This window comes from Bacillus rossius, chromosome 12 (genome assembly GCF_032445375.1).
Source record: "Bacillus rossius redtenbacheri isolate Brsri chromosome 12, Brsri_v3, whole genome shotgun sequence".
NCBI lineage: Eukaryota > Metazoa > Arthropoda > Insecta > Phasmatodea > Bacillidae > Bacillus > Bacillus rossius.
In genome coordinates, this window is record NC_086339.1 from 7555707 (window position 1) to 7580304 (window position 24598).

At 39.5% G+C, this 24598-nt stretch overlaps 1 protein-coding gene across 1 annotated transcript in view; it reads left to right on the plus strand.

Moving 5' to 3' along the window:
• Nucleotides 1-24598, plus strand: part of LOC134537243 (zwei Ig domain protein zig-8-like) — a 474593-nt gene that overhangs the window by 140398 nt on the left and 309597 nt on the right. The window lies entirely within an intron of this gene.

A 24598-nucleotide genomic window follows, 5' to 3' on the forward strand; every position in this document is an offset into this window, starting at 1 on the left:
GAGGCCAGACGAATCCCCGAAATATCCGGGACTCTTCTCTATGATGCGCGACAGACACCGTGTTAAAAGTGTGACGCAAGTCCATTGAGCACTTTCAATAATCTTTACCGGGTGTTTAAAGCCTAAATTTATTATAAATAATAAGTCTCTTAGCCATTTTCACTCCTCTAAAAATAAAGATCAAAAAACGAAGTACGGAAAAAAAACTGCTCATCTGCCTTTTTAGCGTATTCTTTAATGCTTTTCGTAAACAGACACCAGCAACTTTAGCAGCTTCCAAATATTTGTGGTTGCATCTGCAGCTCTGCTCGCCGTGTGTGTGTCCAGGTAGGCGTGGCCATTGGTAGGGACTGGAAATATTCGCGGTTTCAATGACCTCTAGGACAGACTCCAACGATCCTATTATGTACTCGGAAAAATCGCATCTGCTCATTGGCTACTGACGCGTGAGAACTGTCAACTGGAAGGCTTGTGATTTGAAACTTCTTTCGCCGAGGGTTAATTCATTGGCTCAGAGTCCTGCAGGCAAACTGTGGTCCGATACTGAAGCAGCAGAAAGTCAAACGCGTTTTGGATTCCAGCCTGTCACGAAATGAAACCGCGAATTTGTTCCGGTCTGCAGCCATTGGAGACTCGCTCGCTGGTGAAACACGGTCCTCGAGATCGCAACGCCGGTAGTGATCGTTGACGGTGGGTTTGGGTGTTGGAGGGGGGGGGGGGGGGGAGGTGGAGTCAGGGAGGTCTCTCGTTAACGGGGAAAAAGACGAGAGTCACAAGCCGTAAGGGCTCGGAGGAGAAAGGGCAGATTTTTTTTTTTTTTTTTCGCTCGTTCCTTCGGAGCGGCCTGTGGTATCAGAGTCCTCGAGTGGTTATTCGCGGAAGCCCTCTGGTCCGCCCTGCAAAGCCCTTGCCCCACGGAGGGGACAATGGCCGCGCGCGCGGCATTATGCTCGCCGCCGTCACAACTACACCGTAAATTACCGCAGAATTGCACATTCCAGCCTCCCCTTCCCCATACCCCCTCTCCCCTCTCTACTACACCGACACAGTCTCGGCGAGCGCTCTCCCGTGCCGGACGAACAATCGCACTTAATCCGGTTTAGAACTCAGGTCGTACACGTGCCAGAGACACTGAATTGCGCTACACGGCCCTGGGAAAAACCAACTACACTTTACTACATATACCTACCCGCAGAATACAAGGTAAAGTTTTTTTTTCCCGACAAGCTAGATTGTGTACCCTTTGGGTCGACAACGTGAGGATGTGACACGTCCCGAAGTGTAGCAAACTCTTCAGAAACTACAGCAAATTTAAACGAACTTTTCCCAACGAAGAGTTAACCTCGAAAAACGAACGAAGAGTTTTTCCGTAATTTCGAGCAACTGGATCTTTCTAGGAACTACGCTGCATAATCTTTATTTTAATTTCGAGTTGTGCGTTTCGTTCTAAACAAAGATAAACCTAAAACGTGGACAAAATAAGAGATGCTCAAAGAAAGCGAATCAGTGTACGTAAATTTACGAATATCCCTGGATAATTTGTGACCGACGTTCTTCGTAAAAATGGGGGGTTAAAATTTTCAGCAGTGTGCGAAAAAGACATGACCGAACCACGTGAAATCGGGAGAGAAGTAAAAATTTTGGAAGTACTGTCCATTTACGCCTGATGTCTGGACCACACGTCAGTTCCTGAAATGTCGTAACTGTTTGTCTTTTAGGAAGCCTTCGTCCAGGCCGCCGTTGATGTGTTGTCCAGAAAGTCCGCCAAGTCTCGTCGCTGGATTCGTCTGTTGGTCCCTGTGTTGGCCCATGATTTGTTGTTTGCATTTTCTGTTCTTGTTACAACTGTATCGTCTTTGTCAGCCCACTGTTCGTCTGTGCCGTGATTTTTTTTTTCCAACTTATACCTTTCAAAATAAAAATTGGTTGCCTGAAAAGTCGGTTTACGGACGATAGTTTAACGTGACAACGTCATAACAAAAATTTGACGAAATGATTGCATACTTTTATGAATAAAATTGAATCATTTTATTGAATTATCACTATTTTGTATGGATACAAAGAAGGAGTGAAATGAAATCTACAATTTAATTGATAAATATACTTTTATTTGCACTTTTAATTCAAATATGTTTATTACTTTAACGAAGACATCATTTTAACTATAACTTTTATACATGTTTACTATTTAACTTCTTCCAATCTGTGTTATTCTGTTAAGGATAGGACGATGATAGGAAAAGTAGGAAACGAATGGGAGTGTTTCAAGTTTAATGTGCCTCGAAAAAGTCAAATCGATGGTTGTTCCACTCGAGTGTAAGAGAGATAGATGCGGCACAAGCGTACAATGAGCGTAACGGGACACAGCGTAACGGGACAATGTGCGTAACGGGACACATTTTCGTGCGTGCAGCCGGCGTTCATCGATTTATTAGACGTTGTCACGTCAAAATTCTCTGTGCTTTCTATATGTTTAACACTATTTGCCATCAGTTGATTTTCGCTTGCTTTCTGTGTGTTTGTGTATTCATATACCTTAGTCATTCTTGTCGTTTCTTTGGAAGACATGCAGATAGTAGCGTATGTACATAAAAATGTTTTAACTCAATCTCCTCTATTGCAAGAATCATTATAAATACGTATTGAAATACCCAACGTACACAGAATTTTTTTTAATTTGCTTTTAAAAAAGATTTCTTTGGAAACCAGTTACCAAGAAAAAGTTTGTAATTCTACAAGATAGATGTTTGTAATAATATAAGACAGATATTGTAACTTTGTACAACACATGGCAATGGTTAATTTGGTATATATGAAATATGTTTGTCGAAATAATAATGAGTATTTCTCACGAAAATTGGCGTATAGTTTAATTTTTTAATTGATGGTTTATTCAAGCAAATAAATTTTTTTAAAACACGGATTACTTGAATATCAACACATTGAGTTTATTTTGTCGAATTATTCTTATTAATGCGCACAGTTAATACTGGAAAGCTATTCAGTGAATGGTTTAAAAATAACTTTAACTATTAGAAGTACTGGAACAACAGAAAGCATAAATACCTGGGTAAGAATCCGAACCCAGTATTACTGAGAACACTATTTTGTAGTGACGCAGTTGTTTTCGTGAAAATGTACAAATGTCTGTTATTTTACATGAATGTTTCTGTTCAATTTACAAAAAAAAATTACAGTGTACAAATGGCTTTAGACTTTAATCATGTACAACATTGTGGAGCAGAATGTGACGCAAATTCTGCACGTCGCTTGTATTTTCGTTCTTTTGACAAACGCCATTGGTAGAAGCTTGGAATGTTACGGGTTTGTTTGGCGTCACATCAACATCCAAAGTAATTTGTGTACTACACGAAAATTTGCTTTTCCATCGGCTAGTTGTGAAATGCGAAACCTTTTGTTCTCTTAATTAGCTGCTCGTTATTTGCGGTATTTAATAGATGTTTGTTATTCTCTCACAATCGTTGAGGGGCGTTTCGAAATGTCTATGGCCCAGTAGTGAAGTCGGTGCAAAACGTACAAAATTGTGTGATCTAACACGCGATAAAATAAATAGGGACGGGATTACTTCACGGTTCAAATTACAATCGGGTTGGATTTAATACCAAGTCCTCTATTGTGCTTTGGCTGTGTCGTCTGTCCATTGGCTGTTAAATTTATGGGAGTTCCGAGTGAGTTGCACTTTATTCGGCACTTCTTTATGGGCAGATTTTTTTACCGGATCATATATTGGACCGTGTACCAGTCGTATAAGCAGCAATGAGGTACACGCAGGGGAACCAATATACAATATTCTCAATGAGGTCAGAATCTGTGGTCTGGGGGTAAAACAGAACAAGTCATTTCTGGATAGTTCGCATGGTATGCTCTATAAATTCCCTTGTTTGAAAAAAATAAACACGAATTTCACGTATGTACGTAATGTTTACTAGGAAAATAAATCAGAGCATCATATGTTTTTCCGCAATTAATTACACGTATAAAAATTCGCGTGACTTAAATTTTATCTCTACTAGTTATAGATACAGTGTTAATTTGTATAAAATTATATTTTTCTAACAAAACTACACATGTAACACATTGAGAGCTTTTTGTTTAATTTTAGCACTCCCTACCCTTAGGGATCAACACCCATGTGTGCAACTGTTTGAATTCAAGCCTGAGCACTAATTTTTTTTCTCATGTGTTTTCAAATTAGTTCGTTAGCCAAGTATTAATATCGAGTATTTTGTCATCACTATAGTGAATATACACTCAGATATGCTTCTCGACGTAGAGTGCGGAGTTAGCGCCGCGGATCCAACACGTCCTCGCCGTGGCGTGTGATTGCTAGGGACCGGAAAAAATTCGCGGTTTCGATGGCCTTGAGGATAGTCTACGCATTCCCCTGTACACTCGGGCAAGTAACGCAAGTTCATTGGCTGCCGACTTGTGAGTCGTCCCAGCTGGTTTGACTGTGATTCGATCCTTCTTTGGTTGAGGTTTTATAATTGGTTGAGATTCGTCCGGAGCAACAGTAAGCCGATAGCAATATCATCTGCAAGGTGTATATGTATTTGAATTCTAGCCTATCGCCGAATGAATCGGCGAATTTTTCCGGTCTGTAGTGGTGGTTGCAGGGCGAGTGTCCGACCGGAGTCAGTGCATCGCCGGCACGGGGTACGGTCACCCACCCCTGTAACGGGTTTCTTCTCCTTGCCTCCCGCTTCCACACTCCGCAGCGGGCGGTCGATGTTTTCCGAAACATTTCACTGAAAGGGACAGCGCGCGGTATTTGGTTAGTGTTGCGGGGGGGGGGGGGGGGGGGTGAGAGAAGGTTGCTGTGCTCGCACCGAACCTGGAGTCCATCAGCTGCGGTGGTCCGTCTAAACCACCACGAGCTCCTCTCTCTCTCTCTCTCTCTCTCTCTCTCTCATCGCCGCCGGCTGTCCACCACGGAGTCCACGGGCCAAAATGCCTTTCCTCCGCTGACGACCCGGAATCCTGCGGTCGAGCCAACACAGGCACCCGAGTTCCGTCGATCATCTTTTCTGCTTTGTCCTCCAAAACAGTTTCTTTCTTCTTCTTTTTTTCATTCACGTGCGTTTTGGCGGGAGTAATTTCGTGAACGCGAGAGAACGGCCAAAAAAAGGAAGGAAATGGATTTGTTAAAACCACGGTGCTGCCATCTGTGGCGGATGGTCCGAAACCAAAGTTCGCAAAGAAAAAAAGGGGGAAAAAAAGTTTATAGTATTTTAACGGTTTAATGAATTTGAATAAGACGGGGGAGTACTTCAGTAAAATTCCTCGTAGAATATCAGTTCAAGCGGCTAGTGCTGAAACAGCGCGTATTTGAAAAACCTAATTTACGTGTATTCATCAATCTCCGCATTACTTTAAAAGAATTCTAGGTTAAATCTTCGTGTCCTAGTTTCGTATTATAATTGTACTTGTAACATGAGAACACAAGAATTTGTTCGTTAGGGAGATCAGATGTCGTACAATCACTGGCGAGTACGGAAAAGTCTCGATCGTGTATATAAAAAATTTTTCTCTCTCTCTCTCTATCGCTCATCGTTGCCGGCTATCCAATGGGTCCACGGGCCAAAATGCTTCTCTTATCTGACGACCCAGAATCCGTTTCTTTCCGACGGCCGAACAAGAGAGAAGCTGCGACGTTTCACGAGTTCCTCCGTACACGCGTCACACTGTTGAAATGCCTGTTTCACCTCAAGTTAACTAAGGATAATGCTAAAAATTTATCCAGATATCTTCGTAACCATACCGATATCTCCGTAAATGAAAATGCAATGTGTACTTGGACACACAAAAAAATGTCGAAGGTTGTCAAAACTTGCCAAGTCCACATCAAAACCTGTCTTCATCTCTCCATGTGCACGTAGGCAATGAAATCACGTAGAAATCAGAAGTTTGTATCCAGTGTGAGTTCTATGACCATGCAGTTATCTGGAAGAACTAGGAACACTTCGTAAATTTTTAGGTATTTCTTCGTAGATTGAAAAACCCATAATAATTGTACTCTAATTTCTAACAGTGTAGACTTGACGACCGTCTGTGCTCTGTCCACTCAAAGTTTTTTTTTCATCTGTGCTTTTTTTATTTATTCGAGGAGTCAAAAGTGAACATGATTTGTACAAAGTTAGAAACATTTTCAACGAAGATGGCCATTAAAAATAATCGGAGAGCTGTTCGTAAGTCCAGAAAATTTGGCTCTTCGTAGAATCCACGCTATATGCCGTCTCCCGAGTTGTTTGTTTACGTTACGAACAGTGTGAAAACGCAGTGTGTGCTGAACTTTGATACTGCTCTAAGATAATTCTCGTAATTTCATGTCCAAAGTACGTGAATCCAGAACCTGTAATTTTAGGGAAACGTCGGTAATTTCGAGGTAAAAATTTTTAAGAGTGTATTGATGTAAATGTGTAACATTTACAAGTTGCGAATTAGAAGACTAGAAAGAAGACAAACGCGGATGAGCAAATGAAAGCGGAAAGAAAATCCCAGATTATCCTTAGCAGTAATATAAAGTGGAGAATTAGATGGCAGCGTGGCAGGGTTCCCCTGAGATTGTTATCCCCACTGAGTTTTAAGATAGACTACAAATGCTTAGAATACACATTTTGGGACTTTATTTCTTACTTTGAATTTTGTACGGAACGAGCATTTAATTAGTAAAACGGAAAGTTTTTCTAGGGCAATTACGCTGCAGCAAGTTTACAGCTCACTTCCCTTTGCAGCCGAAAGTTTTATATTTCTGATCTTGGTGTGTCTACAAATCATTAAAAAGGAAAAGGGAAAAAAGAGAACGTCACGATCCCGAGGTTGAAAAATTTCCAAGTTAAACATTACGTAATGTTCCGCCAATTTGTTCTGCGCGCCGACTCTCGATTGAGTTTCCGCGAACTTTTTGACTCGAGCTTGACTTTTTTTGAGAGCATCGTGTTCTCACCGTGGCTTTTGAGTTGCTTTGAGACAAGGAGCCTCTTATCGGATCAGCAGAGTTCGTGTCTGGAATCTCTCGGAGATGCTGAGAAACAGAAGGCATGGGCTCGGCAGAAGAAAAAAAAAAGACTGTCCTCCTCCTACAACAGCATTTTCGTTCGCAAGTGTCGGCATGTCTCATTCCACAGGACATCCAATAAGCACATCGCCGGAGATCAGCGCGAACCGATCCTACCACAGGCCGAAATTTCAAAACTGCAAATTTATGTGGGCTTCTGAGACCGTGAAACAGAGTTGTATGGGTAACATGACTGACACGGGGGGAAAAAAAAGTACATTCTGCAGCATTGCTGTTGAAAAGGCGTTGGGTTTGAGTGAGTTATCCGTGACATGCTCGCATCTCAACCTCTTCACTTTTTTTTTTGACGTGACAACGTCTAATAAATCGATGAACGCCGGCTGCACGCACGAAAAAGTGTCCCGTTACAAACATTGTCCCGTTACGCTGTGCCCCGTTACGCTCATTGTACGCTTGCGCCGCATCTATCTCTCTTCCACTCGATTGGAACAACCATCGATTTGACTTTTTCGAGGCACATTAAACTTGAAACACTCCCATTCGTTTCCTACTTTTCCTATCATCGTCCTATCCTTAACAGAATAGCACAGATTGGAAGAAGTTAAATAGCAAACATGTATAAAAGTTATAGTTAAAATAATCTGTTCGTTAAAGTAATAAACATATTTGAATTAATGAGTGCAAATAAAAGTAAATTTATCAATTAAATTGCAGATTTCATTTCACTCCTTCTTTGTATCCAGACAAAATAGTGATAATTCAATAAAAATGATTCAATTTTATTCATAAAAGTATGCAATCATTTTTCATCAATGTTTTGTTATGACGTCACGTTAAACTATCGGCCTTTAACCGACTTTACAGACAACCTATTTTTTCCATCTTTATCAAGAGGTACTGAGTTGATAGTGGTTATGCGTGGGGATGTATAGCTTAATTATAATGTTGCACATGGATGCTCTCTATGTGCATTTTTTTTAAAGGAACATAATTATTCATGTAAAATTACAGATATTTGTAAATTCGTACATTTACATGAAACCAACTGTATCGCTACAAAATGTGTTCGCAGTAATAATACTGGGTTCGGATACTTATCCGGGAATTTATGCTTTGTGTTGTCCCAGTACCTCCAATAGTTAATAATATTCGTAAACCGTTCTTCAAATTGCTCAACATTATTAACTGCCCGCTTAATAAAAATAATGTAACAAAATAAAGTCCAGTTGTTTAATATTCGATTATCTTTTCCATGGTTTAAAAAATCCTGCGTTAATAAAACATTAATTAAAATGTAAAATTATGCGCCAATTTTTGTAAGAACCATTCAATATTTTTTCTGAAAACGTATTTCATATATGCAAAAATAACCATAGCCATAAGTTGTTCAAAGTGCTGATATAAACTACTTGTTGGAAACTGTGTGTGTTCCAAGGGAATCATTTCTAAAAGTTCAGAATTTTTTCTGTGTAGGTACATGATGGTAACCTGATGTTCAAGCTCAAAAGCCATGTTGGTTATTTAATTTTCTTTTGATTGCTATTATTTTAAAAATTTGTACATGAATGTATTACGATGGTTCTCTTGCATTTTTTTTTGGTTACAGATTTTTTAATAATATAATTAGTGTAATAGACTTTGTTTGTAGCTGTAAAAGGTCATGGACGTGATCGTGTTATTAGATGATATTTAATAAATAACTTTTTGTTAAAATATTTTGAGATAAAATTTAAAAGCTCCAGGTTAATAGATTTACAGAAATATCTCTCGCAAACAGTTACACCAAAAAAAAATGTATATAATAGAGTTGACTTGGCGTAAGAGCCAGAGAGAGGTAGCCAATGAACGTTTGACCGTTCCTAGAGTATGAGTAGTGTAGCTAGCCCGAATAGTAAAATAAACGGCGATATTTTAGTGCCTCTGGTAATTTATTTCTGGCGCTGTACAATGAAGTAAATAATACCAGCGAGGTCCTGAACGGTGGTTTAATTTACAAGAAGTATCCTTTCTTCTTCCGAGTTTGCAATTTCACCTGATGCTATGCATTAATTTTGCGCGTGCGCACACCACTTAAGACCGCGTAACTGATAATTAACGCTGCAGAGTTTGCTTAAAGGAAGTGTATCACTTTCATAAGTGTGTTCAGACTCCTCGCAGTTTCCTTAATGCTTGTTTACCCATGCAAAGTTCCCAGCTGGTTAATTAATGAGGCAGAGGCAGGCCACTTCCTCTCGCACACGGCAGAAATCTCTACATTTATTTTTCCAAAAAGCGCAGATTTTCCAGTTACCTTTAAATAATGATTAAGGAGGGTGATTCATTGCTGGAGAAGTTGACTGTTAGGTTTCATTTCGTATAGGTTATGTCTCGCAAATTTCATTACCCCACTGGCCCTGTACGGAGAAATAAGCTTTTTAGACTCTTAAATGGGTGAATTGAGACCATATATGTTGAGTTGGCAAAAATATTTATTTACAAAAAACCGACAAATAGTTACAGTGCTTTCTAAATTTGAATTTATTTTGTCATATTATGCTTATAAATGCGCGCAGTTAATACAGGAAAGCTATTCAGTGAATGGTTTATGAATAACTTTTAACTATTAGAAGTACTGGGTAAACACAAAGCATGAATGCACGGGTAAGATACGAACCCAGTATTACTGCGAACACTGTTTGGAGGATTACAGTTATTTTCATGTAAATGAACGTATTTAAAAACATCTGTAGTTTGCAGGAATACTCCTGTTACATTTTAAAAAAATTACAGTGTACACAAGCTTTTTTTTTGCTATGGCTAAATACTTGAGAAACTACGATATTAATATTCTAAATAAGGCTTTGTTTAAAGTAAATATTTGTTCTTTTATGCATATTCTTCAGGTTGCTCATCCAAGGCAATCTATATACCGAAGACTCGCCAAATTACGTAACAATCCAATCTGGATGTCTCGCAAAGACACGCAACGCGGAATAATTATAACTGATTTACAGTCTGCCATTCGAAGAAAATCATCCTGTTCGTTTCCGGTTCCATGAACTGGATCCGTTTTGCGAAGCGGAAGATCGGTGGGATTTGCTTCCCTCGAGAAGGGGGGGGGGGAAGCTACTTCGCGGCTTAATTTGCATTTCCACGGGGGCGTAACCAGCCGTAACTCATAGCGGTCCGTTGCAGAGTCCTATCACACCGCGCACTCCGACTCGGGAGCTCCGATGTAGCTCCGATTCCCCGCGAGGAAGGAACACAATCGAGCCGAGAAGGAACACAATCGAGCCGAGAAGGAACACAATCGAGTCGATAAGGAACACAATCGAGCCGAGAAGGAACACAATCGACGGAATTATATGACGGAATGTGATCTGATAGAAAACCATCAAGAAAGATGTAACGATTCACAGCCATCGCAACTGACAGGTCTCACAAGTCGTTAACCAATGAGTAGGTGGCATTTCCTCGAATAATGTAGAGGATTGTGGAGGTAATTGAATTCTTGAATGTTTCTAGTCCAGAACCGTAGTTAGTAGAAATGACAATTAATCGATAGGTACCGGAAAACTTCTGAAATAATTTTGCAACGGGCTTTAATATAAAAACTTGCACATGTGCAGAAAAAATTTCCTGTACTTTTACAAAAATATTTCTTTGGAAACCAGTTACCAATAAATAATTTGCAATACTACGAGAAATATATTGTACAAATGCGCAACACGTGGCAAAGATTATTTTTGAATCTATGAAATACGTTTTCCGAGATAATTTTGAGCTTTTCTTACGAAACTTGATGAATAATTTAATATATTTTAAATTGATTTTTCATTCAGACATGGTTATTTTAAACAATCAAAACGATGATGATATAATATTAAATAATAATTGGACTTTATTTGGTTTTATTATCCTCATTCAATACTGGGAAGCCATTAAGGGAAAGGTTTACAAATAACTTTAACTATTGAAGGCACTGGTACAACACAAAACATGAATTCCCGGGTAAGAATCCGAACACAGTGTTACTGCGATCATGATATTGAACTGTTATAGTTGTTTTTCACGTGAATGAAAAAAATTCACAAATATATCTGTAGTTTTTAAATGAATAATTCTGTTCCATCTACAAAACAAAATTTACAGTGTGACATAGCGAAATATATGTTCTGGAATCGGTGGTAGATACGTGTGGGCGGGGACGCACCACAACGACGAAATACCACAACGCCGAACGTACAATAACGCCGAAAACCATAACGCCGAATGCCAAATTGACCACAACGCCGACAGCTATAAAACTGCTGTGTACCACAACGCCGAATTACCACAACGCCGAAATACATTAACGCCGAAAAATGTCATTGCAGGACTGCCACAAAGGTTAGGTTAGGTTAGGTAAGGTTAGGTTAGGTTAGGCTAGGTTAGGCTAGCCTAGGTTAGGTTAGGTTGTGGTATTTCGGCGTTAAGATAAAATTAAGAAACACATACAAATTCATTCAGTCTTTTTCATTTTGCTCCTGTGGGCCCCCCTCCCCGCAGCAACATTTTTCGGCGTTACTGTACTTCGGCGTTGTGGGGTACACAGCAGTTTTCTAGCTGTTTGGCGTTGCGATCAATTTGGCATTCGGCGTTATGGTATTCGGCGTTATTGTACGTTCGGCGTTGTGGTAACGACCCCCTGTGGGCTCCTTCTGTTCGGAGCCTGCGCCATCTCGGGGACTCGGGGAAAATGTCTTGAAACTAACCGCAAGAGACGCGGCAGTCGCGACGAGACAAGTGCTGCTCGGGTGCGGTCGCGGCTCGCTCCGGAAACACACACGGCGCTCGTTGATCCTCACGGAATGTACTCGGATCCTCAGTATCCTCGGGCGCGGCTTTCCCCTCTAAATAATTAGTTGGAGCGCCGCTATGCGAATTCCAACTGTATAGCGACGAGACCCGGTTCACGGTTTTGCGCAGCTGAAATATTAATTTTACCAGCTCAAGACCACTTTTAATTATGTAGAGCATGATTTGGACGTGTTCACGTACAGCAGGCGTTTTTACGAGAAAAAAACAACACTGAATTATATAAATTTATTCATGTTTTATATAGGAAAATAAACATTATATTATTAATTTTCTTGACCAAGTAAAAGTTAAAGTGGCCAAATAATAATTTTTTGTAACAATTTTCGTAGAATAATACTTGAAATATTTGAATGTTTTATTTACCCATTGGTCTCAGATATCTTATAGCTCGGAACTAATACCAAAAGAATGCAACGAGAAACTGCATTATTTTCAGTAAATTATTAATAAATTTCATGTTTTAATATTTCCATTTTTTTATTTACCTAATTATTTTCATTCCGGGATTTTCCGCCGAATAGATTGGTTATTACTCTTATTTTTCTATGGGGTAGCTAGTTGTATTGCTTATTTAAGAATTGAGTTTAATTTTGTGATATGTGAGCGTAATCTCGTGGCATAAAAACATTGTTCCCCCTCTTATTTGTAATTTGAAATATCAGTCAGTAAAAATCTACGCAAACAAGCACTGAAATTAACATGTAAACTTAGACGGAAACTTACAATTAACAATCAGTATTAAAGTAGCCCACTTCAAGAAAGAGAGTTTACGATGTTTTTATCAATCTTCTTGCACACTGACACACATTGAGAACCCTGACGTACATTGGTGCAAGATACGACAGCATCCTGATCTTACGAAACGTCCGGATAAACTCTGGAAGGCAACGTTGTTTCCGACACGGATGGTTTGAGCGTAACGCCTCGTTACCACAAAACTAATTTTTTTTTAAATTTTCGTAAATGTAACAGTAATATTCATGAAAAAATCAAATATATTTGAAAATTTGTACATCTACATGAAAACAAACTTTACCACCACAAAACAGTGCTCGAAATAATCCTGGGTTCGAATTATTACCCGCGCATATATGACTTGTGTTGTCCTGCTGAGGTCTTGTTTGAATACCCGCATGCCATGTCAACAAAACTGTCCCGTAAACCCCCCCCCCCCCTCTTCAAGGTGGCTCTATTTACCATTACTGATCATTGTCACTCTCCCCCGCGCCCTAGTTGTAATGGGACCACCTCGGTCTCCCTACTAGTTCATTTCAACACATTAAATAATTTTCTAGCATATTATCCTCTATATAACTACGAATTGTTTTTCTCTGCAAACGCTAAACCAATAAATTGACTTCAGCTTCAGAAAATCAGACACCGACTCCACAGACTAGTTAACTGCAAGTTAAAAATGATGGAGTGTGTGTCCGCTCTGAGGTTTAAGTCAACTGTTTGGTAATTGGATAGCAAACAAAATCAAAGCTTAATAAAGGTTAGTATGCTTTAATTTTAATACCTTCATAATAACTTGCTAGGAAGGATCATACATGTTGCCATCATTAGGAGAATATTGCCAAACACACATAATACCAAAACATATGCAAGAAATTATCTTTTAACTTCACTGTAACCAAAAAAATATTTTGCTAACACGTAGTAAAAGTGGTGTGGGATTTTCTCAGTTTGACTTCAATAATTACTGACGTGTAAATATTGTACACTCCTACTTCCTTAATTCTTACCTCCATGTTCAAAATTTGGCTGTCTTCTGTTTTTGTTTCATTATTTACATCTTCACACCGAGAAAGAAGGATACAAAAGTAACAATATTATTTATCAATTGTAAGCCAAGCTGCTCACGGGAAGATTTTGAGAGAGTCGCTGTTTATTCCTCGGGAAAGCTTTAACAAGAAAAGTAGGAAAGTTTCTTCAGGGGATTCGGGTAATCCTCCGACGAATAAATCAGCGCCTCTGCTACAAAGGTGGTGATGTACGGTGGCCACTAAAACACCTATTTAAATGCAAGACGAAAATTCCGCTTCAGATTGTTTAAATAAGGATCAGTCCCCGTATAAAAAAAAATACTATAGCGGAGTCAGAGCATGTACAAAAAAAAAACCGCAAGCAGAGATAAAGTTGTTTGGATAAAAGAAAATAAATGACAGTCTTGTCCAAGCAGGAGTTTTTTAACTTTGCACAGTGACGTACTACGACACCTTCTAAATTTTTATCAGCTTCGTACACCGTTGACTACGTGATAATGTAAGGCTTAAATCTTCACCCTTGCCTCGTCTCATATGACTGCAGTCTCTGTGATCTCAACCGCAGGGGGTAGTAATAAATTGGGGCAAAACTGTTGTCCTTCCGTAGTAAAAAAAAAAAAAAAACCTTTTAAAAGCAAAATCATTTTGGTATTTACAATACAAATCCTAATACATTTTTTTTACCCGTCTTAGTGATAATTTGCATAAATCGTAAACAGCACCATGTTAAAAGACATTGTTATTTTTTACTCATTTAACACATTTTACTCAGATAGGCTTCCGGTATCGTATGGTTCTAATTTTGACCCTTTAAATACTGTTCTCAAATCCTATTAATACTATAAGACATTTTTTTAAATTGTTTTCTTTCTCTCTCTTTTTCTCCCTGTCGTTTTATTCCTTACGTTAAACATATAAAGTCGAGGTTTAAATTGCCAAAGAGGTTTTTCACTTCTTTCACACTCACGCATCTCATTTTTTTTTTAAATCACTCGCGCTGTCCTCTTCCTGGTACAGCTTGTCGTTGTTGTTTGCTAAAAAAAAAAAAGGGGGGGGGGGAGGGGGGTTGTCCTGTAAAGTCGGTTTACGGACGATAATTTACGTTATAACGTCATAAGAAAGCATTGATGAAAAATTGCATACTTTTTTAATTTTCAAATATTATGTACAGGTTTTTGCAAATTTAATTTAACGATGGCTTAGAATGAAAACCTTGTATCTCATAAAATATGCAAATTTTACAGCAGAGACAAAAAACCGTGCTACTGATAAACGTGGTTTCTTTTTTTCCTGATAGAAAGCAGTAGGATGCACATTTTATTTCTTTCAGCCAAACATTTTGTGAGATACGAGGTTTTCCAGCCAAAAACATAAAAAACGTATTTTCGTCCAAAAATTGAGATACGAGGTTTTCATTCTAAGCCATCGTTAAATAATTTGTTTTTAAATATAATCACGAGAAAATTAGTTAAAAAGCCCGCTTCAACCTGTTTGATATTATAGAAGATTTTCTCGCACGGTCATTGGCCGGATCTTGCACGCTCGGCTCAGGGCGGAACGTGGCAATTTTTTCGTGCGTGCAGCCGGCGTTCATCGATTTATAAGACGTTCTAGGGGCATGCAGATTTCGCGAAAAGATTTTGCGAATAGATGAAAGTTAGAACAATATAGCATCATCTGTGTTTCGTGTTTGGGTGTGTTTCTTTCAGTTCCACGTAGTTTGTTACAACACCAATGACAGTAATTCAGTGCGGAAGTAAACGCGTCCTGAGTGGCCCGGGTCAAATAAGGCAACGACTTCTCTCGCCAGACGGCCGCCAATCACAAGGGAGAAACCACAGGCGCGTTCAGATCTTTTCGCGAAAAAATGCCTGCCCCGAGTTATCACGTAAAAAAAAAAAAAAAATGTCCGAGTGCTCGCCGTGGCGTGACGCTGATACGCAGGACCAGAGCTCGGGGTCTGAAGATCTGTCAGAGCGCCGGAGGCTGCCGGGGGTGGGAAGGGTGGTGGGGGGGGGGGGGGGAAGAAGGGGGGGGTTGTGGTTGGATTACATTGTCCCGGGCAAATGTCCTCCCGCGGTATCAGCCGAAACAGCAGCGGCCCCGGATGAGAAACGGAACATGACTAACGACGCGTGCTGCGGGAGGCATTGTAGGAGCGCCGTCTGTCTCCGGCTAGGAGGCGCCGATAAGGCTGCGGCTCTGCCGGTTGTTGAGTTGCACGAGGGGGGAGGGGGGGAAGTGGTTGCCTCTCTAGCGCGAGGGGGGAAGGGGGGGGGGGGGCAAAAGAACGAGTTACCGCACGAGCAACGGCTTCGAGACATTACAAGCTAGTGGCAGTGTTAGTAAATAACTTGTAACTACCAAAACATTAATTACTCTGTGACATCTGACCAGCAATTTGTGAGCACAGTTTTTTTTTTCGTGTAAAAATAAATAATAAGGGTTTTATAAAAAAAATTTAGTTATGTAGGTAACTATTCTAACCAAGAAACATTTTTTCTATTTACAATTTTTGCCACTGACATAAAAAAGAGAATTAATTGATTTTTAAAAACATGAATTACATCTGAGCATTTTAATATCTCGACAATTTCTTGCCACAATATTGACAGTATGATGGAGCCAGAGTAGGCGCAACTGTACAGGCGGAATATGGACACTAAAAAAAAAAACTGCGTGGTTGAGAAAATGCCGAAATCAAAAATGAAGTTTTAAAAATAAATAAATCACATATATTTCACAAACATAATGACTATAATAATAAAAAAACTTTTATAAACATTCTTAGTTCGGAATTTACGGAATGGTGTATTAACGAAGTGGCGTATCGAGTATAATAGCCAAATATTATTCTTCGGAAATTTTTTGACAATGTTAAATTATATTGGTAGCAATGAAATAAGCATGCCTGCACACGTGTGCACGTGTGTAATTTTTTTTTATTGCAATTGAAACTGTAGTTATGATTTTCTGCTGTGAGTTTTTAAGTTAGATAAAAGACAAAAGTTAAAGCACATTAACATATTATTTTTGGTTGTTCCGTATTGGAAAAAAGATAATCTGAAACATTTTTGGTGAATATACCCTGCAACGAACGACAAGAAAAATCAAGTTCGCCAACATTTTATTTACAAACGTTAACGACTTTTAGGTTGTTAGGTTGCCGATAAATACCGCACATTTCGCTGATTTCGCTAGTAATGCCACTGAGATGGGACTATTTTTCTTTCTTTGTTATCCTAGCCTACCTGATGGGCGCACATACTGTGTACAGCGATTCAGAAATAAAATGTGAACGAGTCTTTTAGTAATGGCCTGAGATATGTAATATCTAAACTCGCTAGAGCAATTTCATGTGTTATCATGTTGCAAATAAATTTTTAAACGAAACTCGGACACGAAATTTAACGTAAATCAATATACGCAAATATTGTTTTCAACCAAATTTCTGAACGCGAATCACACGTAGTTTCCGTACGCGCCGCTAGAATTCGCTGCCAGGGCAGCTACGTAGACTGTCGAATCATTCGTTTTGAACAGCGAAATTTTAAAGTATATAATGAAACAGCTTCGTTAAATACCAAAATACTTGAAAAAAAAAATACCAAACCCCGACTTCGGACCTGATTTTAGACAAGAAATTTTATTAAAACCTTCCCCATCTTGTTGAAATTCAGTAAACATTTAATCCTATAAAGTTTCAGCGTGGCTTCGTAAACTTTGGTTTTTGCGCCATCTGCCACAGATGGTAGCACTGTGATTTTTTACACATTTATTTTCCTTGACTTCCGAAGCATTCATTAAATTACTCCCGTTTACCGAGAGCTAAGATGTTACACATAAAAAAAATTGATTTTAAAAATTGCTAAAGATATCAGAATGGTGTCTGTTTACGAAAAGCATTTAAGGATACGCTGAGAATCGATGAGTAGACCATGTTTTTCGTATTTCGTTTTTACAAACAGTATTTCTAGAAGAGTGAAAATGGCTAATAAACGTGATTCAGGATATTTTGTAAGCGTGAAACACCCGGTGCAGTTTCTCGAAAGCACTCAAGGGACTTGCATTACTCCTTTATCCGATATAATGTTCTGGTTACCACTCAAAATAACGGTTGCCCTGTAAACGACGAGAAGACTGCGCGCCAGTCCAGAGGCGATACCGCTCTGGAAGCACCAGCGAGCGTCACACTTATTATACTTACTTCTTTACTAACATAGGTAGTACATTCCCCCTTAAAAACAGGCAGAGTAAGTCCAGGCGATGACGTCATCACTGCGTCACGAAAGTGTAACGTTCATAGGGCAACGAAAATGTGCAACTATCTGGGGTGTTACGCTCGATTTCGGAGAAGGCTAAGGAGTGGGGCGCTCAATGACATAATTACATACTCATGCACCCACATATGTGCACATATTCTTATACGTTACTAAGAAGTTCCACACTGTTGAGCGTGGCGGCCTACGCCCATGTATTATTTTTTATTTGAATTATCTAAAATTATTTTTAAATAAATATAAATTTTTTGGTGTCCACAACAGATAGAATAATCTATTGCTCGAAAAAATGGTAATGTGAAATGACAGTTACCAAATGGCGTCTGGAGCTGAGGCATTCAAAACTGGCCTCTAGGATGGCTAATTACCTGTGCACGGACATAATATATTAATCACACAGTGGTATTTATTTTTGGTTAAGAGGCATTCTATTTTATACTTTTAAAAGCTTAGAAATTAAGTCTTTAAATGTTTAATGTACCAATGTGCCTAGTAGTATAAAACACTGTGTTGAACTTTAATTTAATTAAGATTCATTAAAATAATAATTGAGAGATAATTTTTTACGTTTAATCTAGCTTTATGTTCCACAAAATCTGAAAATTCAAAAATTTAATTTTGAGGGAAAATTTCCCGTAATATATTTAAAAAATTCAAAATTCGAACTGCTTCAAAGTATTTTTGCCTTTTAAAGAACTAAAAAATCTTAAAAGAGGATTAAATTCCTGGAAATATCAACAACTCAAACCCATGTGGTTATGGCCTTGACCATTTGGATAATGTCATGGCGGCCAATTTAATTCCGCCATTTGGAATTATCACATCACTTACGCCACCTTGGATAATTAAACTTTCCGTCATATTTGTTTTATTAATCTTTCTGCCATTTTGATTCCGCCATTTGAAAATATGATGTCACATCCATCATATTGATAATCCGTAATTATTATCTAAAAAAATTTGTTGTCTGTAAAGTCGGTTTATGGACGATAGTTTAACGTGACGTCATAACAAAACATTGATGAAATGATTGCATACTTTTATGAATAAAATTGAATCATTGTTATTTTAATAATAAAAGAATAAATACTTGAAATTATAATATGTAGTAATCAGATTTTTAAAATACAAGAATAATTAACCTTTATTGCCGAAATTGTTGTAATCTATAATATAAAAATGAATCGCAAAATGTGTTGGTAAGCGCATAACTCAACAACGCCTGGACCAATTTGGCCAATTTATATTTTAAATGTTCGTTGAAGTTCAAAGATGGTTTTTACGCAGAGAAAAATTCGAATAATTGCCGGAAAAACCCTAAAACCAGCCCTTTTCTTTTTCCCATACAAACGTTTTCTAACTAAAACGAGCACTCATTGTTGTTTAAACAATGTAGGTATGTTCCTAACGTCAAAGAGTCAATTTGCACTTTATTACCTCTGTACAAAGTTCAATCATATCTATCAAAACAGTGTGCTTTGGTGCACAGATAAACAAAAAAAAAAACCAAAATCGATTAGTTCAAATTGGTCGGCTTCGCGATATTATTTCATTTGTTTTACTTTAAAATGCATCAGTTTTCAAGTCATTATATCAGTCAAACAAAACCAGCGTTACCAAAAGTATTTCATAAGTTTAAGTTTTTATTATTTCATTTCCCTATTTTAAAAACGGCTTGAAGGATTTGACTCCAAGTCATATCAAATTAAAAAAAAGTTGAAACAACAACAAACTGTCAATGTCAGTGTTTTTTTTTCTTGGATTTTAGGTTACCTACCCTAATGAGTTTGCTTTTGTCAACATATACACGAAACAAATTCTTACCTATATATTGTTTTGTGCAGTGTTCATTTACCTATGATCGCTAATTATTGCATGTGACAAAATAATCTATAATATAGATATGCCTCCTATTAGACGAATCAATTTAGGTAGAAGAACCCGAAATGCTACAAACCAAGCTAATTATCCAATCTAATCATGCACTACAATGAAAATAAAAATTATTATGTTTCACATGATTAACAATAAAAATTACTTATTTTTTTATTTATCTTTTTATTTATATGTTTTATTTAATTATATTTCTTATTCACAACACCCTATCAACCGGGTGACGGTTCTGTTCAGGAGAATTTTTTTCCCCGACTATAAAATATGTAGGGAAAAAAAAATGTCACATTACAAATCATTTTGACAGGACTTTATTGCAATTTAATTAGGCAGTACGAAGTCTGCCGGGTCAGCTAGTAAGCAATGAAAACCACATTAACTTGTCACTTCACTTTATAACCGGTCGACGAAACAGTTCACGTGCAGAACACTTGTAATTAATTTTAAAAACTGGCGTTTAGTTATAAAGTTTGAATATAATTATGAACAAGTTTTCATATAAATAAATTGTAATCAAATATCTATTATCAATTATATGAATCACCATAATTTTTTAGTCAATTGTAACATAACCTATTATTACTGCTCTCGCCGACAGCGTAACGGAACACAGTGTAACGGGACACAGCGTAACGGAACAATGAGCGTAACGGGACACAGCGTAACGGAACAATGTGCGTAACGGGACACTTTTTCGTGCGTGCAGCTGGCGTTCATCGATTTATTAGACGTCACGTCAAAAAAAATTGGGTAAATTTCAAGTTTTTACAAAATTTTATAATAATTTTTTTTAATAAAAACACACTAACACCATTGCGTTTGGAGTTTTCGGTTCAAGCCCGGCGAGGACAAAAAAAATGGCGACGGATCCTTCATTCACGGAGACCACTGGCACACTAACCTCCCACCACTTATACCAAAGCAGATATTACGTCAAGCAGTACGACGTTATGGTGGCTATCTTGGATACGCCATTTTGTTTCCGTCCACTAGAGATCACTGCCTTCATAATAACTTTCTTTTTACCCAATAGAATGTAGTAGTATTTATTACGAGACCGTCGTGGCATCCGCCATCTTGGCCACCATCTTGAAAGTCTGTAATTATTATCTTAGAAATTCTAAAACAAAATTCTAAATATCATGAAACAGTTGTACTTATTAGTATGTTAAATGACTCGGTGAATTTCCGTCTTTGGTCAGTACTAAAAGTCGAGTTTACTATTCATTTTCACTAAGAACGACTCCATAAAATAATATTCAGGATCATCTGGGGGAAAAAAAAAAAAAAAACCATGGCGCGATGTGTTGCACAAAGTTACGATATCTTTGTTGTGTGTTGTATTACAAACTATTTCCTGGGAACTGGTTTCAAAAAAAAAAAAAAAAAAAGAATCTTTCGTATAAGCACAGGGAAAAATATTTTTTATCTGTGCAACACCCGCCCGCGCGAAATCTCTGCGAACGTCGGAGCGGAAGCGACTGACGTCGTTCGTAATCTTCCCCTCGGTGTTACAAGGATAAGGAGTATGGTGGGGGGGGGGGGGGTTGCGTCCCGGAGGTGAACTTGATAAACGACGTGGACGAGCCTTCGTGGTGTGTGTGTGTACGTGAGTGGGCCGGGAGGCGGGGGGGGGGGGGAGGGGAGGTGGTAGTCGTGCCAAAGCACGCTGGTGAAAAGTTTATTGAAGTTTTCTCCCGCGGCGACGAAGACGGGAAGGAGGACGCATCAAGTGCAAACTACCAACAAAAGAACTTAAAATGATATATTGCGGGCGGGCACCCCCCCTTCCCCTCCCCGCACCAAGGGGGATAAGCACCTGCGTGCGTGTGCTGGAAGGAGTCGTGGTAGGAGAGGGGGCAGAGGGGGGTTTACGCCTGTTGGTGGGAGGGTTCGGTGTTTGAAAGGCGGAATCTGGCTCCTTCTCCTCCTACGCGCGGCTCCTGTGAATGATTAATTGCGTGGTCGTTTATTGCCGTGTGCGAGAGGTCTCGACCCCTCCACTCTCCCGCCCCTCCCGTCGCAACACCCCAATGTTGCAGCGCCTCTGCTGGATCACGCTTTAGCATTTTTTCCCCCTTCCTTTTTTTTTACTTCTTCTTCTTCTTCTTCTCCCCCCCTTTTCTACATTCCCGGAGGCGTTGCACCCTCGGAGATCTGCTCCCATTTCCCAGCAAGGGTTTCAGAGTCTCGAACAGGAAGCACGCAATCATTCTCTGGCGTCGCTCTTTGAAATACCGGACACCGTTCCGACTCGGCGATACCCCGGGTGCGCGCGTTGGCGGAAACCACTTTTTACGATATTCGGTGGAATATATACAAGTTAATTCACGTCAACCGCTGAGAGAAAAAAAAAAAGTAGCTCTACGTAGTGCCATTACTGCTATGAAACTCGGAGCGAAACAACGAGCTACGTGGCCGGTACATCACCCGGTCGGAACAGGAAATGTTCACCGACGTAACATTTTTGACGTGACAACGTCTAATAAATCGATGAACGCCGGCTGCACGCACTAAAAAAGTGTACCGTTACGCACATTGTCCCCTTACGCTGTGTCCCGTTGCGCTCATTGTACGCTTGCGCCGCATCTATCTCTCTTCCACTAGATTGGAAAAAACATCGATTTGACTTTTTCGAGGCACATTAAACTTGAAACACTCCCATTCGTTTCCTACTTTTCCTATCATCGTCCTATCCTTAACAGAATAACACAGATTGGAACAAGTTAAATAGCAAACATGTATAAAGGTTACAGTTAAAATAATATGTTCGTTAAAGTAATAAAAAAAAATTGAATTAATGAGTGCAAAAAAGTAAATTTATAAATTAAATTGTAGATTTCATTTCACTCCTTCTTTGTATCCATACAAAATAGTGATAATTCAATAAAAAAATTATTCAATTTTATTCATAAAAGTATGCAATCATTTCATCAATGTTTTGTTATGACGTTGTCACGTTAAACTATCGTCCGTAAACCGAATTTACAGACAACCAATTTTTTTAACCTTCGTGACATTTAGGGAATGAGACGCCACGTCCACTTTTGGCCAAAATTTTCACCATAAACTGATCCACCGTTTGACGTTCTTTCTAGTGGCATACAACACTAATATATTCACTTTTTTTTGGGTAGGAAACAGATAAATAAGAGATAATATAGGTAATACTTAAAAATTTGTAAACCACTCTCATGAAAAATATTGTTTATGTGACATAGTGTCTTATTCCTCAGATGTACAGCTATGCACTGGGGTAAATGATATATGCTAATTGGCTATCGACTTGTGAGATTCGTTAACTGGCATGCCTGTGATTCCATAAATATTTTTTTTTTTTCGCTTGTACCGAATCACTGCATCGTCAAGAAGGTAAACGTATTTGGATTAGGTAGTATAACTTATCACTAGGGGCATGCCGCTTTAGTGAAAAGATTTTGAGACTAGATGAAAGTTAAAACACTATAGCAACGTCTGTGTTTCGTGATTTGGGCGAGTTTATCCCAGGTACATATCGATTGTTACAACACCAATCACAGCGATTCATCGCGGAAGTAAACGCGTCCCGAGTGGCCCCGGTCAAATGAGGCAAAGACTTCTCTCGCTAGACGGCCGCCAATCACAAGGAAGGAACCACAGGTGCGGGTGTACCTTGTTGCAGTCTAATAAGGGTTCAGATTTTTTTGGCGAAAAATACCTGCCCCTTATTTTATATGTGTGTGTGTGTGTATGTGTGTGCGAGCGCTAAATTATTCTATTGCGCAAGAATTTCAAGTGTGAAAGTATGCAATTATGCTGCGTAATTTCTACCTCTCCCCTGTCACCTCTCCTCTACCGTTTCCCCCACCACATACCTAACTATTCCCCTCGTGCGATCGGAATTTGAGTGACGCTCGAAAATAATTTTAGAGCCTGCCCCCTTTCAGCAAAATAGGTTTCAAATTCAGTTTTTGATGTGGACTCGGAATGAAATTGTCCGTCGCCGCGCGGGCCGGACTGTCTGCACTGTGGGGCTCAACTGATAATTAGGGACCGGAAAAATTCGCGGGTTCATTTCGTGTTATGCTAAAATTCAAATAATTATACCTTAGTGCTGCTTCTGTTATTGGTTCACCGTTAATCTGGAGGACTAAGGGCCAATTAAAGACCCTCACTCATAGAAGTGTCGAATCACAGGCCACCCAGTCGAGACGACTCACAAGTCAGCAGCCAATGAACAGTTGGCATTTGCCCGAGTGTGTAGAGGATATCGGAGTCTATCATGGAGGTCATTGAACCCGCGAATTTTTTCCGGTCTCTGCTGATGATCCTTCCGGTCGGCAGCCCGCGAGGTGTGTGGGACATAAACGGCGCTCTCGCGAAGTTCTGGTCCAACACCCTCAACCCTCCTGCCTCCCCCCCCCAACCGTGGGACACAGGCCCACGCCCTCTCGCGCGGGATTGCGATCCTTTGACGGAGGCAACACTCGGCAAAGCAACGCTTGATTAGTCCGCGCGCGGTTAGGTTTTCCGCGCGCGTGTTTGCGCGTCCAGCGCGCGGCAATTACCAGGATGGCCGGGCCGAACCCCCTGGTCCCCCCTCCCTCCCATACTCACTCCCTCCCTCGCGCGGGCTTCGGTAAATGGAAACGCTGTTTGGAGTCCTCTTTGGCAAATGCGACCACGTCTGTTTACCCCCCCCCCCCCCCTTCTCCCTCGCCAAGGGCCGGGACAAGCCTCGCCCGCGATGATGATTTAAGGACTGCAATGTTCGCAACACTGGATCCCTGTAACCGTCTCTT